Genomic DNA, 20,234 nt, shown 5'->3' on the forward strand with positions numbered 1-20,234 from the left:
GTACTAGGTTTAGAAATAAAATGGCTGGCTGATTTGTTTAAAAAAAAAAGTCGTTCTGGAATGTTTACACACACACACACACACACACACACACACACACACACACACACACACACACACACACACACACACACACACACACACACACACACACACACACACACACACACACACTAAAGCAGGTCTACTGAATAACGTGCTTAGCAACGTAAGGCTTTGAAAATAGCCATAATGACATGACCACCAACTGCCAGCTGGAACCTCCTGCTGTCAACACTACCAGCTTCTGGGAGTGATGAATAAGACATATTTGTATCACTTGAATATAATGCCGAAACCTTTCGCCTGCACATCAGGCTACTTCAGTCGAATACAAACTGAAATATTGAGACATTGAAGATACTCAAAGGTTGCAAGTGTGCGTTATGCACCACTTTGTCGGTGCTGTATACCATGAATAATCTGGGACTGAATGCTTTCAACGGCTGTGAAAGGGAAAAGGGTGAGGCCTGCAGCCCCTTTCCCCTTGGTGAGGCTGTCATCTCGTCTTCTGGCCAGGGAAGATACATAACGAAGACAAGTGCGCAGAGTGTAACGGCAAACAGTGAGGGTCGGAGATGCTTGTTGCCAGATTGTTTGAGGTAACCTGCTGTTGTTGTTGAAGTAGTGTGGAAATAAGGTAAATAAAGAGTATGTGATAATTCCATAAGAGGATAAATATAGGAGGAAACTTGGAGGGCTGAGAGTGGATTGAGAGTGATAATAGCCATTGTGGCAGAGGAAAACTTATCGAAGGAAGATATGATAACAACGAGATCAAAGAAATGAGATAAAAACAAGCAAAAATATGAAATAAAAACTGGATGATAAAAGAGGAGGTTAATAAAATAGGGTGATAAAATCTCATGTTTAGTTACATTCTCACGAAGCCTAATAAAAGAGGTCAGAAAACAATAGCGGGAAATATGGAATAAGGAATGTAAAGGGGTACCTTGATGCTCTTGAAATGCGCTTGATTTAAGGAATTGGAGTTATATTTCCATTTTTTGGATGAGACCAGATTACCTGCCATGCTCCAGCCACTGTAAGACCCCCTATTGAGTTAGCACTTCCCTTATGAATATAATAAAAATAACGTGCATATTTTACAAGCCGGGGTACAGGAAAAGACTTGCAAGTTGCGAACATTTCATTCATCATTTTAGTACCAAAGGAAAATACATCTGAGAATAGAATAAGAATCAAAGGCAGATGCATGTCTCTGACTCGCAGGAGAACGTCTACGAGTGAGAGACGGAAAAGTTTCAAAGGATGAAGAAAAAGAGAAGTTTTTACAGGATAATGGGGAGAGAAGAGTCTTCGAGCGGTGGGGGGTATGGGAGAGGTTTTCTCCAGCGGCGAGATTGAGAACGACAGTAGGATGACAGTAAGAAATGAATGCTGTTACGGGATGTGTTTGATATCTTTTGAGAAAAACCCGCTTTGTCAAGTTGAGGATTATCTTTGCTACATATTTACACATACGTTCACATACAGTCACATTTACACTGTTAGTCCTTTTGGGTTAACAGCCGAAATGTTGGTGGTTCGGGCCAGACCGGGGGCGCCACCTAGTAGCGGCCAGGGAAGAGGCGGGGCCAGGAGCTGTGACTCGACCCCTTGAAACCAGAACTAGGTGAGTACACACACACACACACACACACACACACACACACACACACACACACACACACACACACACACACACACACACACACACACACACACACAGATTGTTCCAGAGAAGGGACACAGAAACAAGGGGTCACAATTGGAAGCTGAAGACTCAGACGAGTCATAGGGACGTTAGGAAGTATTTCTTCAGTCATAGAGTCGTCAGGAAGTGGAATAGCCTAACAAGTGAGGTAGTGGATGCAGGAACCATACATAGCTTTAAGACGAGGTGTGACAAAGCTCTGGAGGCAGAGAAAGAACCTAGTAGCGATCAGTGAAGAGGCGGGGCCAGGAGCTGTGTCTCAACCCCTGAAACCACAATTAGGTGAGTACAATTAGGTGATGTGAGCATACACACACACACACACACACACACACACACACACACACACACACTTGCATAAAAAATGGATAGTAAATAGTACACACGAGTGATTACGTTATCATTCAATAAATAATGATATTGAAAAACCCGTTTGGAAAAGGAAGACGCTTTCCACGTCAGAGTAGTGAACTAAACCTCCATTTTGTTAGTTTATAGTAACTTTAATTTCATCTGCTACACGAGGGTTATGAAGACTGCATGTAACCTGTACTCTACCAGTCAAGAATCCTTTTATCCTTAAAATAGACGCCAAGGTTAACTCTCACCATGTAAACACAGTTACATATCTCTCATTATGTAACTCTTTATGTATTATAATTATCATCATCATTGGTTGGCCTTGTGTAGTCGATAGACTTTAACCTATCGACTACACAAGGGCCACTGAGGTTGCAGGTCACTACCAGTCAAAATTACTTTAAATCCCTAAAACAGAATTTTAGGGAAGGTTCACATTAAGCAAACTCGAAGTATGTGAACCCTGAGATGCGCCTGCTTATAATAATAATAATAATAATAATGATAATACTACTACTACTACTACTACTACTACTACTACTACTACTACTACTACTACTACTACTACTACTAATAATAATAATAATAATAATAATAATAATAATAATAATTATTATTATTATTATTATTATTATTATTATTATTATTATTATTATTATTATTATTATTATTATTATTATTGTTAAAAAAAGAAAAATCCATGTGGGTCATACAGAATTGATTTCTTTTAAGACAGAGATTGAGAGGAAGTTTTGCACAATTGCGCCCCGAGTCAGGAATTTTCCCAGACAAACCAGGTAGCAATAAAAAAAACACTCGTTTCAAAACTTTTGAATGTTATTTTCTGATTTTGAAAGGGAATTCTAGGCTGTATAATGGAGTTAGGAATGAGAAACTTTTTATGGTAATTGCTATTTTCTGGGTCACGCTTGCGAACACGGGAAGAAGGCATCTGCAAGAATGTTTTTTGGTACCATCGTGAAAAGCCGAGTCAGGGATGGCACCAGATGACTCAGAATGGTTTTATATGAAAAAGCTTGAGAGGGTGTTTGTGTGAGGGGGGGAAGAGGGAATGTGAGTGGGTTGGGAGAGAAAACTCACACTTATTTACACACGAGTTACTCACTTTCTCTATCAAGAAACACTTGTCCTGTTTGTCATGAAACAGGACAAGCGTTTCCTGGCGCACGTTCTAGTCATATGATTACTTACAACTGGAGCTTTTGGTCATCTGACAGAAGCCTTCCCCTGGCTTACCAGGTTATAATTATAACCATTAGTAATAATTATTTAACACTAGCCACAGCCTCTATTTTTAGAATTACTATTTTTTGGAGGGACTTCCTCGGCTTAAAGTACAGGACATTTCAAAGATATGGGCCCAATTTTAGTATATACTGCTTTGAAATTGGGTCTATCTTTTTAAAACATTCTGTACCTTATCTTGAAACCTTGTACTGAGTCTGGCTCTACCATTTTCTCCCTCATCTCTTTTTATTTTCTTAGCCATCCCGAGAATAAAGTATCTCCTTACAGCCATAACTATCATATATATCTACTGTTGTAATTTGACACTCATCTAATTCTTCCATCTGAAAGTTTAAGTTAACATTACTGTATCTGCGATATTAGGTTTCAGATGCAGCTGTTGTTCCAGTTCTCACTTTAACCTTGTTGTACCAGCATGACTTTGCATTATTTTTGCTCTGTACTTATTAAAGCCTTTTATTTTTTTTTCTCTGTGTCATCCTACACATTTTACCAGTTCCTAATCTGCCTCCTCTATTTTCGTTATTATTTGAGCTTCCCCATTTAAATGCTCGCCTTTTCCCGTATTTGTTTCCTCTCTGCCTTGTCGGATTTTGTATCGGTTTTGTCTGTCCATTCACTACATTTTATTTTGCTGTAAATACAGTTGTGTGTTGCAAACAAATGGCTGATAATATCTTCCAGTAGTTGACCTTAAAAGGAGCATAACTTTTCTTCACCCCCAGCAATCATCCATGCACATTTTTCCTTTGTATTTTCGGAACACCACTCACAAGCACAGGAGTGTGTGTGTGTGTGTGTGTGTGTGTGTGTGTGTGTGTGTGTGTGTGTGTGTGTGTGTGTGTGTGTGTGTGTGTGTGTGTGTGTATGTGTGTGTGTGTGTGTGTGTGTGTGTATGTGTGTGTGTGTGTATGTGTGTGTGTGTGTGTGTGTGTGTGTGTGTGTGTGTGTGTGTGTGTGTGTGTGTGTGTGTGTGTGTGTGTGTGTGTGTGTGTGTGTGTGTGTGTGTGTGTGTGTGTGTGTGTGTGTGTGTGTGTGTGTGTGTGTGTGTGTCAATACAGCATTATTAAAAAAAATGGGATAACTGTCGTAAATTCTTTTTATATTTTCTAAACCCTTAATTTGGCGTCTTAAAACTTAATTCAGAGAGTGAGTAAACACAGGTAATAGGAAATTGCAGGCGTTATAAACACACTTTACTACTTAGCCCTTTTTTCCTCTATTAATAATATACAACAAGCCTTCTCCCGGACCTGGACCTGTCATTTCCACCAGCTGCTGGACTCCCTACTCTACCACACTGGATAGTCGAGCCGTGCTCCACAATTATGATTTATTGTTATTATTTCTAATAGTATTGCTGTTATTATCATTATATGCGTAAGGAATAGCTGAATGTGGTAATGGGTAGAAATCTGGTTTGGTTCGAGGAAGGGTAGGATAATCGCAATTTCTGGGATGAACGGCCGTTCACCAGCTTTGAGGCACGTTCATTGAAGGGAGTGTCAGTGGACTCTGTTGTCTCTGAGTTCACCACGCTTATTTTTTTTTTTTTCCGTTGTATGACCCTTTTAGGTTTAGCTCTTACTTATGATTGTAATCATTTATTTTCCTTTTTATTTTAATAAATTCAGTGGCGGGTTTATGCTTTCTTTTTCCTTTTTCTCCACTCTTCATCTCTTTCTTTTTTCTTCTCTTATTGTGTAATTGCTCCACGCACAAGTTCCCGTCGTCTTCTCTAATTCTCCCTTTCCATTTGTCCTCTTTTCTGTAACTCCTCTTCTTTTTTCTACTATTCTCTCTCTTCTTCTTTACCGTCTTTCTTACCCCAATCCTCACTCTCGTTTTCTCCCTTTCGTTTACCGTCTCTTGCTTACGCATTACTTAACCTTCACTCCAGCCTTGTCCTTCTGTTGTTCAGTCGTATCATAATTCCACACGGGAAAGATTTAAGTCGTTGTTGAGCACCTAGGTTGTCGAGGTCAGCGACTGCATAGTCACTGCCGAGGCAAGCCTGATACAATCAGTCACAGCCCCAGGCTGTGGTGACCCCGCAGTCACCGCCACAGGACAGTGTCACGCCACAATTGCTGCCGCAGTTTCTGCTCTGCCTATCTTTCGCTGTTGTTGTTGTTGTTTCAAATAGGCTTTTGTTGCCAATGCGGCGGCTTCCAAAAAGCTGCCTTCTTTTCAATAAAGTCTGCCATTATTTTTTTATTATTTCTGGTCTTTTCTGCCTGCCATTGCGTTACTGCCATCTCGTTGCTGTCATGTTTTCTGCCATTGTTGTACATTGTGCTGATTTATTAAGTTATAACCTATCGATTACACCGTTCGCCTGTAAACCACCCTTCACCTTAATCCCAAAAAACAGTGATTAGAGAAAACTCTTTGGATATATGCAACGAGAAATATACACCTGTCAGTGTGAATAACCTGCCATTTTTCCTCTGTTTATATCTCTCTTTATGACTGCTACCGTCTGCTGCTGTCTACTACAGCCTACCGGTGCAATTTGGCAACTGCAGTTTTTGGCGGTATGTCTTCCAAATAGCTCTGCGTGTGTCATTTTAACTGCTACAGATTCGATTTAATACCCTTTCATCTCGATAGCCGAGAACTTTCAAAACGATCAGTATGATCCACGTGGCGTTGTCGCACTGAAAGCTTGCTCCACGACTGGCTTTATTTACCATTAGTATCCTGATCTGCGTCTACTCTTATGTCGACAATAATCGTTCCAAGCATAAATTAGGGGGCCGAGGCCAGACATAATATTTTCCAAAACTATTATTATTATTATTATTATTATTATTATTATTATTATTATTATTATTATTATTATTATTATTATTATTATTATTATTATCAAATTTGTAAAATATTAAATTCATATGAGAAGTGGTGAAGGCTGGTCTCAGTTGTGTGTTAACTCTGGAGAGTGAAACACTACTCTCACAGTCAACCTCACTGTATCATCAGCAAGCTACTGTCATAACTCACTGTCTGTTAACGAAAAATTCATTAAAACGCCTTTCTTAAACCTTGCATTAATATATTGATCGGGAAAACGTTAAAACTTTCTGTGGTCACACCGTACCTGGGAAATACGAGATAATCAAGGTTGATCAAGGGCAAGGGAGGTGAACTATAATTTTATGAATCAAATGATGTATTCCTGCATCAAGGAACTCCACCCCGTTTCCTTGATGGTAATTTAACTTTTCATGACCAGTGTTTACTGGAATGCATTTCCCTGTTTTTCTGCAATAGCTGACAGGCTATTCCAAACATTCGCTAGATTTACCAGGTATCCTCCAGTCATCTCATTAGTAATTTATTTTTTATTTTTTGTGTTTCAGCGAACACTTTATCCCTACATCCTTTTTCCTTACTAAATTCATCCTGATATTCAGCAGTCATAGTATCTGTCATTTAAATCACTCTTCCAATCACATATTCTGCATGTTTGCTTTGTTACGTTTTGTCCTCCTCACCCTATGAGTATACCATTTTAATGTCCTATCAAACCTAATCTGAAATAAAACAATAATAGCATTTATAAATTTACTGGAAGGATGATTGAAACTAAGGAAACCACGTAAGGAAATTAACTTTGTCATTTGAGAACAGGTAAGAAAGCGAGCTAATCCATTTCCTGGCAATGATTAATTTATAAAGCCAGGAAACCTGTCAGTTTCAGCTGGAAGAAGTATGCAGTTTCTTCTTCACAATTAGATGTATTTTGGTTGTTGTTTTATCCGAGAAAGGTATTCCCGTGATGCATAACCTCAGCCCCCTGCACCTAGGTGCAAGTAGTTGGAATACCTGGAGTTTACCTGGAGAGAGTTCCGGGGGTCAACGCCCCCGCGGCCCGGTCTGTGACCAGGCCTCCTTAGGTCAGTGTCCCAGGATGCGACCCACACCAGTCGACTAACACCCAGGTACCCATTTTACTGATGGGGAACATAGACAACAGGTGGAAAGAAACACGTCCAATGTTTCTACTCTGGCTGGGAATCGAACCCAGGCCCTCACCGTGTGAAGCGAGAGCGTTAACCACCAGGCCACCAGAGCCCTTGGAATGGTGAAGAGTGTTGCATAAGTTTCTAATGCAGTTACATTAACCTTGAAGATTTGAAGCGAATTAGAAGACTTGTTCCCTACTTATCATATTGAAACTAAATTCTTAATTTCTTCAATAAAAATAGCAAATTAAGACATGCACAGTCCATAATTAATTCTGATATGAGACACTAAAAAACAACGACTTTCCAGCAAAACTGAAAATTTATTCTCAAGGAGAGCAATGTTCTCAAATATACCAGCACATTAAGTTTAAAATTCTAATAATTTACGTTAGCAAGTTATCATCGTTGAAGGGTCGAAGCACATTGGATGAGACACTTAGAAATTACCGGGTGAAAAAAAAAAACATTTAAATTTTCATTTTTTTCTATGAAAAAAGGCAAGTTGGGGCCTGCACAGGCCTAATTCAATCCAAAATTTTCTCCAAGTTTGACCGAAGTTTAACATTTGAGTAAATAATTTTTTTCTAGAAGAAACACTTTCATCATCACTCACTCCATCACTGTCTTGCCCGAGGCGTACCTATACTACACTTCAAAGACTACAACATATCTCCACCCCTCCCTTCAGAGCACAAGCACTGTACTTCCCACCTCATGAGTAATACCACAGGTTAAAATTAATAACACAGGTTTAAAGCTACAATTGTCACTTCGTGTACTGTTGTTAGACTAGAGTATTTTTTCAAGCTTTCATCTGCTATGCTCAAGATCTCTCTGAATAAATGACCAGGTGGGACAATACTAATAGAGAAACCTTTCACAATTTCTCTGTTCTTATAATTTGGGTCCAAAGCATATTTTTTTTTTTACAATAGTCTTGAGGACACGCAGTTGTTATGGGTACACACAAAATATATTGTAGAGATTTAACCTCAGATATCCCAATAAGTCGAACACTGTGGCGTATTTCTCATCAGAAGAGACACTCTCCAGTTATTCAAAGCAGTCTGACTAAGAAAATTAACCCATTATAACAAATTCAACTTCCAAGGACGTAAAAGAACATTGTCTTTGTTGGGCAAAAGGACGCAAGTACAACTAATGCAACATTTTATTGTGATAACGTTTCGCTTTCCAGGAGAGCGAAACATTGCCACAATAAAATATCACATTAGCTGCACTTGTGCCCTTTCATCTAACATATTGTCGCTAATTCTACCAACATTATTACAACTTTGTCTTTGGTCGTAGCTCTGGTAATGTCTTCATCCCGTTAAGGGTTCTTGATTTAAGAACTGAAGCAATCCTTTCCTTCCACGGGTCAGATCTGATAACCTTCCCACCTCACCCGGGATAATAATACTGTAAATAATTTTAATAATAAATTTCTAGTAATAGTACATAATAATGATAATAGTTTCAATAATCTTGGTGTTCATTCTGTCAGTGTTGTCAACACTAAACTTTTCTTACATAAACACTTCCTCGTACTGTTCACCTGGTCTGCCAAACTCTGCTTAGGTCATGTTCAGTATTCATTACTTCCATCGACACCATGCCTAACCCTTCTAGGGTAGGGTAGGTGCCTGAGCCCGAGCCTTTAGCTCACAAGACTCTGTCATTCCCATTAGCCCCCATGGGGCGGGGATGGCAGACCAGAGAGGCCTAGCTTGTGGCTAGGCCTGGGGACAGTTGGTCCCAAAGATGAGGAGGTACTTGTGCCTCCTCCCATGGGAGACTTAGGTCTCAGATACTCCCTAAAGAGGGAGCCAAGGCCGGGCCACCACTTGGACAAGGCCCGGGCCGGGAGAATACCGGCTAATCTTTAACTAACTAACTAATTCATTACTTCTTTTTATGAAGTAATACTTCATTCTCTCATTTTTTCTATATTTTCCAATTCACTTCCATTACGTCGCATTTTCACGATCTCTCTTATTCTCCCATTTTTTCTCAGTCTCATATTTTCATTCAGTGTTTCTCTTTTTTTTATCAGATTATATTATCTTATTTTTCTATTTTCTTTCATTCTCATTCTCCTACTGTTTCTCATGAACTCCATTAGGTCTTTCATTTCTTTTTCTCTCATTCTCTTATATCTCATTTCCTCTCATTTGTTTCTCATTTTTCTCATTCATATTAACACGAAGATAAATCTCTTAAGTACAAGAATATGAGATATAACAAAGTCTGTATATTTGTTTAGTAAATTTTTAAGGTTCCAAATTCTGTAATCTCCTCAAAAAATGATATATCACTTACAATACCATGACTGGAACGAAGACATTTCGATCCGACTTGGAGCACAAGTCCCACACAGTGTGTGACTAGTTAATGGTCCATTTGTGTATGCCACTGAATACAAACTGTACCACCGGAGGATTACATTAATAAAATTGTTAGAAACGACTATCCCACCACACCGGCTATCAAGGTTGTGGCACTTCCCGTATCGCGTTCAGCGGCCGGAAGCGTGAGCCTCCGCTCCTGGAATTGACCTCTCACTATTCTAGTGACTCGCGGAAATACATCAGTATGCCATGCGACCGTACCACACCGAGAACCAGCAGTGGACTGAAATAAAGCCGACGAACGCTAAATTCTTCAGAAAGTTCGATTATTTTAATTCAGGAAATTCAGTCATAAAGTGCATAAAGCTGATTCGAGCTTTATCATCTATTGTAATTTCCTTCCAGTTGGACCACGGTTCTTCAAAATAAACCTCCATTAGATTATAATAATGTCACATTGCTATGGATTTAAATGATTTAATCTTGTGAAGCTTCTCTTTGGGATTATGACAGATTAACGTCAGGGAGTAAATTTTATTGTTAATAATGAGATGAATACCACAGGTCTACAGGTTAAAATTTATTTACAAGAGGCCCGAGCCAGTGTCTCTCTCTGTCTCTGCCTGTCTGTCTCTGTCTCTCTCTATATCTGTCTGTCTGTCTGTCTGTCTGTCTGTCTGTCTGTCTGTCTGTCTGTCTGTCTATCTGTCTCTCTCTCTCTCTCTCTCTCTCTCTCTCTCTCTCTCTCTCTCTCTCTCTCTCTCTCTCTCTCTCTCTCTCTCTCTCTCTCTCTCTCTCTCTCCCTCTCTCTCTCTCTCTCTCTCTCTCTCTCTCTCTCTCTCCCTCTCTGCTGCGTAGTTTTAATCGCGACGATGACGCGCTCCTTGGATACATGCACTCTGCAGTAGTACATACAAGCTGCTTGGATACATGCACTATACAGGGGTGCATACAAGCTGCTTGGATACATACACTCTGCAGGAGTACATACAAGCTGATTGGATACATGCACTCTACAGGAGTGCATACACTCTGTATGGGTACGTTACTCTGCATACGTCGGTCCTAATCTTAAAACCCTGAGCGTAAGCTATTAAGATGATGCATCGCTTTCTTCCTCTCTCTCATCTTGTTTCTCTCTCTCTCTCTCTCTCTCTCTCTCTCTCTCTCTTCTCCCTCCCTCCCTTATCTCCCTCTCATCTCTTCTCCCTGTCTCTCTCATCTATTTCTTTCCTTATCTATCTCTCATGTCTGTTTTCTCTTATCTCTCTCTCTCCCCCTACAATACATGATGATTTCCTCATTACTCATTATTATATATACTTAGCCAATTCTGCAATATGAGAGGGGAACAACTAGACTTTGTTCCCACAATGTATCTATCATAAAGAATAGTGTAGCAGTAAACTGTTGCTGTTCCCACAGTGCAACTTCTATACAGAATAAAGTAGCACACTGTTGTTTTTCCACATTGTAACTTGTGTACAGAATAGGGAAGCTACAGACAGCGTGTGTTCCCACCAACTTAGAGAATACGGTAACAGTACGCTGCAGCATTCCCACTGTTTAAATATCATTTGGAGCAGTATAGTATAAAGTAATGGCACGGTGGAGGAGTTCCCACACAACAACTCTCATATAAAGCTAGCTAGCTGCACATTGCTAGTGTACCCGTACTTCTACAAAACAAAAAAAAATCCAGTTGAGATTGAAAATTCTTATCCATTTATCCCATGAACTCAGATCTCTATAATTTTTTTCCCTTTGTTGTAAATCTGCCTTCCGCTCAGCCATCTTTTGTCAGGGTAGCTGCTCAGAGCTGCCTCCGTCTCTTGCACCCGGCCTAACAGGGAGTGACAGGTGGGATAGCATGGCCGAGCTCTGCAGCCTGTCCCTTTGTCAAGTGGTACCAGCGTTGCTCGTCTCTTGCATTTCTCCCCCGTTATCTTTCTCTTTTCTACCGGCCAATTTCTTTTGTCTATCCCGCAAAATGCGGGGAGTGGGGATTTTTTTCTTCCCACAGACTAGCGAAGCATTATTTTTTTCCCGTAGTGGTTGAGCAAATTCTTTTAAGATTCACGCCGTTGTTGAGAACCGGCTCTTCTTTTATGGCGTTTTAAATCCGTAATGGGCTGGGGAAAAAATGCTGCCTTCATGATTGTATCTTCACTCACAGAATGAGTGACGCTTCCCAATAAACTCGCCCCTTGGGGTAAAATATAAAAAAAATATATATATATAAAATTTTTACTTACCTGTTAAATAGGAGAGAATTTTTATTTTCCTGTTAACAGTGTAATCATATACTTTTTCTTCCTGGGGAACCTTAACAGCTGACACACCATATTAGACCCCGGAGCTCTCGTATGACAAAAACCATTCTCTTAAAACACGCCCCAAAGGGGTCAGCCTACTTGACCTTTCTCACCTCTCTCTTCCTGTTTACCCACAACTCTTTCACAGCTCTACCGTGCCCCAATTCTCCAGTTTTTCATTCTTGACGTCGACCTTGTGGCCTAGCCAAAGAAAAAAAAATACTCAACTGCTCTTCTATATCCTGTATTCCGACTCGTGCCTTGGGTCACTTGTCTCTCTCAACACAAAAATATTTGCAGGTTTTTTTTTTACCAGTCAGAATCTTCGTGTCACTGGAGAGCCAGGAGCTACAAGGTTCTCTGAACCAAACATTTTATTTTTCTCAAGGCTGCGAAGCTTGTGGGAAGAATCCCTGCTGTCAGGGGAACGATACTGAAAGATAGTAAGCGATTTCTTATTAATATATACAACACAAACGAAAATGTATAAATATCAGAGCTCAAAGTATCGTATATATTTAAATCCATCACAGAAATTATATTAAATGTGAAATACTAAAGATTATCAAATTAGGTGTATAAGCAGTTTTCTCTAGACATGAACATATATATATACATATATATATATATATATACATATATATATATACATAGATATATACATACATATATATATATATATACATATATATATATATATACATGTATGTATATATATATATGTATATATATATGTATATATATAAATATATATATATATATATATATATATATATAATGTATATATATATATATATATATATATATATATATATATGCACAATTTAATAACATAAGAACTTTATTTTCTATAAGCAAATGTAATTCCACACATAAAAGCTTGATGATACTTAAGTTCGAATATTTTTTTTTGGAACAATCATCAAGTCAGTTGATCACTTGCCTACACTTATTACAATCTAACACACTTACACATGTTTTCAAGGAAGAGTACCGACATATACGGGTAATCTGAAGACAATAATAACAGAGTTTTCTTTTGTTAAGAGTTCATAAATCAAGACTTTATAAATCTCTCCTTGAGCGAAGAACTCTGTGAATACTGGATTTAGTGTGTGTGTGTGTGTGTGTGTGTGTGTGTGTGTGTGTGTGTGTGTGTGTGTGTGTATCTCATGATTATTAGACGGAGGATAAATCCTTCACCATTCCTGGCGTTGTCGGACACCTCATGGGTTCAGCACTCTCCACAAATACAATAATAAAGAATCTTTGATTTACCCGTTGTCTTAATAATTACCTTCTCTTTGCTGAATATTCAACTTTACCCTGCCTGACAGAAATTCTTTCACACCCTCAATATGACCCTACCTTGTATGTCTCCTTGAACTCCTTCCATCTATTCTTTTACAAGGCAGAGAAGATCTAAACTTTTTATTGCTGGGAGTCTAAATATCGAAAGTAAATGCCAATATTTTCTGGTCTTTTCAGGTAAGCTGCTTGTGAAAACACCTGGATGCAAGTTCACTCAAATGTCCACCAACGAACACATAAGTGAGTATACGAAAGAAAAGCTCTCTTTTGATGTGTAAATATAACTGGGGCAGCGTTTCGCCCTAAATAAGTTTAAAGGAGGCTATGGGTCCCCGGTTAGTACTAGAACTAGATGTGATACCTCCCAATAAGTAATGAATGCAGAACAAAGTGTTTTTGAACATATGCAATACTGAGATCATCCGGGAATTAAACCCGAGACATTTAAATTTTTCCTGGGAACCAAGCTACCCTCCCCCTTCGCCTTAAACCACTTGGCCACTATGCACGGTGGTCAAGTGCTACGTGAATGTCACAGATTACAATGCGAAAATCTCATCTAGCTCCTTAGAGCTGTGGCGCATACCCTGGATAAGGTTGGCTGATCTGGTTTCAGGGCCTGTTAAGATTATCCCAGAGCCTGCCTGCCTAAGCATCGTAGGCGTAATGATTGCCTATTCGTTGTTCCTTCCTCCTCAACTCTTCCAGTTTCTTCCTGAGAATTGAGTCAATGGCATCAGTTAGGAGAGGTGCTCCAAGCAAAGCACTATTACACTTGTCATCACTTGGGCAAGATCATCCAGAAGGGACTCCTTTGTGCTCTCCAGTGTGCCATAATCAAGGAACCACATGTTATCGTAATGGTCAGCCACAACACGGAAGAGAAATGGTGCGAGAGGATCTCCTTGCTTGGCACTCTTTGATGAAGTGATTTCATGCTCTCCAAACAGGAGCATTCATTTCTTGCTGTATCCAGATGAAACAAAGGGAAAGAGACCAGGGAAATGTTCTTGTACAGCTGCTAATACCACGTCTCTTTTCAGGAGATTAAATGCATTCTTGAAATCTAATGTTACCACTGCATATGTATATACATACATATATATATATATATATATATATATACAGACATATATATATATATATACAAACAAACATATATATATATATATATAAAGACATATATATATATATATAGACAAATATATATATAGATATATATATAAATATATATATATATATATTTATTATTTATTTTATTTTTTTTATTATCACACTGGCCGATTCCCACCAAGGCAGGGTGGCCCGAAAAAGAAAAACTTTCACCATCATTCACTCCATCACTGTCTTGCCAGAAGGGTGCTTTACACTACAGTTTTTAAACTGCAACATTAACACCCCTCCTTCAGAGTGCAGGCACTGTACTTCCCATCTCCAGGACTCAAGTCCGGCCTGCCGGTTTCCCTGAACCCCTTTATAAATGTTACTTTGCTCACACTCCAACAGCACGTCAAGTATTAAAAACCATTCGTCTCCATTCACTCCTATCAAACACGCTCACGCATGCCTGCTGGAAGCCCAAGCCCCTCGCACACAAAACCTCCTTTACCCCCTCCCTCCAACCTTTCCTAGGCCGACCCCTACCCCGCCTTCCTTCCACTACAGACTGATACACTCTTGAAGTCATTCTGTTTCGCTCCATTCTCTCTACATGTCCGAACCACCTCAACAATACTTCCTCAGCCCTCTGGACAATAGTTTTGGTAATCCCGCACCTCCTCCTAACTTCCAAACTACGAATTCTCTGCATTATATTCACACCACACATTGCCCTCAGACATGACATCTCCACTGCCTCCAGCCTTCTCCTCGCTGCAACATTCATCACCTATGCTTCACACCCATATAAGAGCGTTGGTAAAACTATACTCTCATACATTCCCCTCTTTGCCTCCAAGGACAAAGTTCTTTGTCTCCACAGACTCCTAAGTGCACCACTCACCCTTTTCCCCTCATCAATTCTATGATTCACCTCATCCTTCATAGACCCATCCGCTGACACGTCCACTCCCAAATATCTGAATACATTCACCTCCTCCATACTCCCTCCCTCCAATCTGATATCCAATCTATCATCACCTAATATTTTTGTTATCCTCATAACCTTACTCTTTCCTGTATTCACTTTTAATTTTCTTCTCTTGCACACCCTACCAAATTCATCCACCAATCTCTGCAACTTCTCTTCAGAATCTCCCAAGAGCACAGTGTCATCAGCAAAGAGCAACTGTGACAACTCCCACTTTATGTGTGATTCTTTATCTTTTAACTCCACGCCTCTTGTCAAGACCCTCGCATTTACTTCTCTTACAACCCCATCTATAAATATATTAAACAACCACGGTGACATCACACATCCTTGTCTAAGGCCTACTTTTACTGGGAAATAATTTCCCTCTTTCCTATGTACTCTAACTTGAGCCTCACTATCCTTGTAAAAACTCTTCACCGCTTTCAGTAACCTACCTCCTACACCATACACCTGGAACATCTGCCACATTGCCCCCCTATCCACCCTGTCATACGCCTTTTCCAAATCCATAAATGCCACAAAAACCTCATTAGCCTTATCTAAATACTGTTCACTTATATGTTTCACTGTAAACACCTGGTCCACACACCCCCTACCTTTCCTAAAGCCTCCTTGTTCATCTGCTATCCTATTCTCCGTCTTACTTTTAATTCTTTCAATAATAACGCTACCATACACTTTACCAGGGATACTCAACAGACTTATCCCCCTATAATTTTTGCACTCTCTTTTGTCTCCTTTGCCTTTATATATACATATGTATATATATATATATATATATATATATATATATATATATATATATATATATATATATATATATATATATATATATATATATCTATATATATATCTCTATCTATGTGTCTATATATATATATATATATATATATATATATATATATATATATATATATATATATATATATATATATATATATATATATACATATATGTACATATATATATATATATATATATATATATATATATATATATATATATATATATATATATATATTATATATATATATATATATATATATAAATATATATATATATATATATATATATATATATATATATATAAATATATATATATATATATATATATATATATATATATATATATATATATATATATATAAATAAATATATATATATATATACATATATATATATATATATATATATATATATATGTGTATATATGTATATATATATATATATATATATATATATATATATATATATATATATATATATATATATATATATATATATATATATATATATATATATATATATATATATGTAATATGTAAGTATGTCGCGCCGAATAGATAAAACTTGCGATCTTGGTTTAAATAGCAACGCACTTCTTGCCGAGTAAGGCAAGCGAAAATTTGCGTATGCAATAATTTCTCGGAAATCATTCTGAACCTAACGGAAAAATATATTTCATTGTGTTTGTTTATTATTAAATTATTGTAAACTTATCTAAAATATATTTAGTTGGATTAGGCTAAATTAAATTGCGCTTGTTATAATAAGGTTAGGTAAGTTTTCTAAGGTTCTTTTGGTACAAGAGAAAATTTTAGAAAGGACTTAATTATAAATGAGTTCTTGCTAACTGACCAGTTTAGCCTATTTGGCACGACATATATGTGATCTTTTAACTGCAAACCCTCGAACCCGTGCCACTGCTGTCGATTCTTCCATAAGTGTGAATTGATAGTGTCAAACTCTGCATGTTACCTCAAACCAGGAAACTGTGGTGGTGTGTGCTCAGGAAGGAACAAGTTTATGCTGTTACATACTTCGTGCTGTTATCCCGAGAGAGTCTTTTCATGAGGTTCTAACACCACTGAACAGAGACCGGGCCGCGATCAGCAGGAGAAGGATCGAGCCTTCACCGCTTCTTGCGACGAATAACCCACACAAGCTTAGCACTTCATGAAATATAAAACATATTTAAAGTCAGTAACAGAATGTTAAAAATATATGATTAACTGTATTGGCAGTATGATTTGATCTACAGAGAAACTCTTAAGTACTATGGTGGTCAAACAGCGTCTGGAATAATGGAGGTAATTTGATTTGATGCGAGGAATGAATGGCTACTTCAAATCCTTTGACAAAGAGTCCTTCACCAATTTCAAAGCACTCCACTGAAGAGCACGGTAACCATACACATAAGTTATTTACACCTACCCAAGAGTCAAAATATTTAACATTAATTACACTTCAGTTAAATGACAGTCGAACAAGTCCCTTTCCAATTTAAATTTTTATTTATACCAAAATAATAACAGATCTGAAAATGCAGTTGTTGTATGCAATTGTTAAATTATTGTATACAATTGTTAAATTATTGTATATAATTGTTTAATTATTGTATATAATTGTTAAATTATTGTATATAATTGTTAAATTATTGTATGTAATTAAATTATTGTATATAATTAAATTATTGTAGATTACTGTTAAATTATTCAGCTTCACGAGTGATTAATCTATGCAGTTGCATGGCCTGCTCTTCTAGTGGTCAACAAATACAGTAAATAACGATACTGTTTTTCCATGTATTGGCCATCATATCCTGTGTGACCTTTCTGATGCCATTTATTCTAAGATTGAGTGCTTAACATGAGCTGCTGGTATCTGGAAAATATAATCCTTAAAAATCTCTCCGGGGGAAAAATAGGGAGGCCATTTGATGGGGGCTATTGTATGGGACCATCACGCCCAAACTAGCTGCCAGAGAACTCAACTTTACGATAATTGAGCTATTGTATGCAGAGAACTGCGTTTTTTATTTTGTCGTATTGATTCAAACATTTTCTCGAAATCCAGTAAATATTTTATGGATTCCTGAATTTTCCTACGACACTTGCAAATAATCACTGAAAATGTGCAACAGTAGTAGTGGTGGTGATTGTAGTGATGATTGTAGTGATGACTGTAGTGGAGATCGTAGTGGTGATTGTAATGTGAGTGTAGTGGTGATTGTAGTGGTGTGATGATTGTAGTGGTGATTTTATTGATGATTGTAGTGGCGGTGATTGTAGTGGCGGTGATTGTAGTGGTGGTGATTGTAGTGGTGTGATAATTGTAGTGGTGCGATGAATGTAATTATGATTGTAGTGGTGGTGATTGTAGTTGTGTGATGATTGTAGTGATTTTAGTGGTGGTGACTGCAGTAATGATTGTAATGGTGGTTGTAGTGGTGGTGATTGTAGTGGTAGTGGTTACTGTAGTGGTGACTGTAGTGGTGGTGATTGTAGTGGTGTGATGATTGTAGTGGTGCTTGAAGTGGTGGTGATTGTAGTGGTGATGGTAGTGGCAGTGGTGGTGCCTGTAGTGTTGGTGGTGATGGTAGTAGTGGTACGATCCTGGCGAGCTCTGCTGGTCAATGGTGTTATGAAGCGTGGTGAATGACGCTTTAATTGAGAGACTAACTAAATGATTGCATTGGCTGCTTTCCTAACTTGAATTCCTTTGACAAACTTTCCCATCTCTCTCTCTCTCTCTCTCTCTCTCACTCGGTCATTTTGACTTTGTATCAGCTTCAGAATTTTTCTCTATCAAGTGAAATTCGATAATTAAGAGTGTTTAACTTTGTGTGTTCGGATCCTCTTTGTACAGCTGGGCTCATCATATTTTTAATTAACAAATAAAGCACGAATGTACGTGATCATATCAGTGGAAGACAGGAAAGGGATATATTTTATTTAATGCAGTGGAACCTCGGTTTTCGCTTCTAATTCGTTCCAGAAAGTCTGACGAAAACTGAAGCAATATTTGCCATAAGAAATAATGTAAATCCAATTAATCCGTTCAAGACACCCAAAAATATTAACACAAAATACATTTTATAGAGAATAACTATGGTGTTGCAGCTCTTCAGTGGTTAGCTCTTCCCTGTGGTCGTCCACCAACTCTTCCACATCCTGGCAACTCACATCCAACCCCATGGACTTCCCCAAAGCCACAACAGAATCCACAACAGGCATAAGGTTGTCAAGTTTACACTAACTTATATTAAGTTAGTTATAGAACTAGGCATTAAAAACACAATAAAAAGTAAGATACATACACAGTACATTCATTACTTACCTTAAAATATTTGTAGTCTTAATGTAGGGCGAGAGGTGAGTAGTACTTGTTTGTAGGAAGTCAGGTGTAGGTAGCCGGTAGACATAGGTATGTAGTCCGAATGGGCTACATACCTACACCTACCTACATAGCTACACGATATTTAATGCAGCCCAGAGCCATATTATTTCCATAGACATACCATGTTCATTGAGTTTAATCGTTTCTAAGAACTACCTTTAGATGCCATCATACACAAAGGGAGAAGTAATGAATAATTCATGTCGAGAATTGTAAACAAAAACGTTATGTAAGGGGGGTGACTGGACCAACGTAGATTCATACACATTTTCTCTGGTGCTGGACCAGAGAAAACGTAATGTTTTCCCTCCACCTGACTACCACCCCTCCATAGCATGTAACGTGTTTCTTACATAGTTTTGAAGAAAATATCATAGATGAATTAATGAAAATGTATATATTAACGTAAAGTAAGACATTTAATGTGCCCAAGGGTGATTAATATTACGTATTAGTATTATTACTATGGCGTTAAGACTAGAGGGACACTCTTAATGATTTTAATGCGCACCTGCACGAAAACCAAGGTGACGAACGAAAACTGGGACAATATTTTGACGAAAAAAGTCGTCAAAAGCCGAATTCGACGAAAACCAGGGCAAACGAAAACTAAGGTTCTACTGTAAATTC

Source organism: Cherax quadricarinatus, chromosome 65 (assembly GCF_038502225.1).
Source record: "Cherax quadricarinatus isolate ZL_2023a chromosome 65, ASM3850222v1, whole genome shotgun sequence".
Lineage (NCBI taxonomy): Eukaryota > Metazoa > Arthropoda > Malacostraca > Decapoda > Parastacidae > Cherax > Cherax quadricarinatus.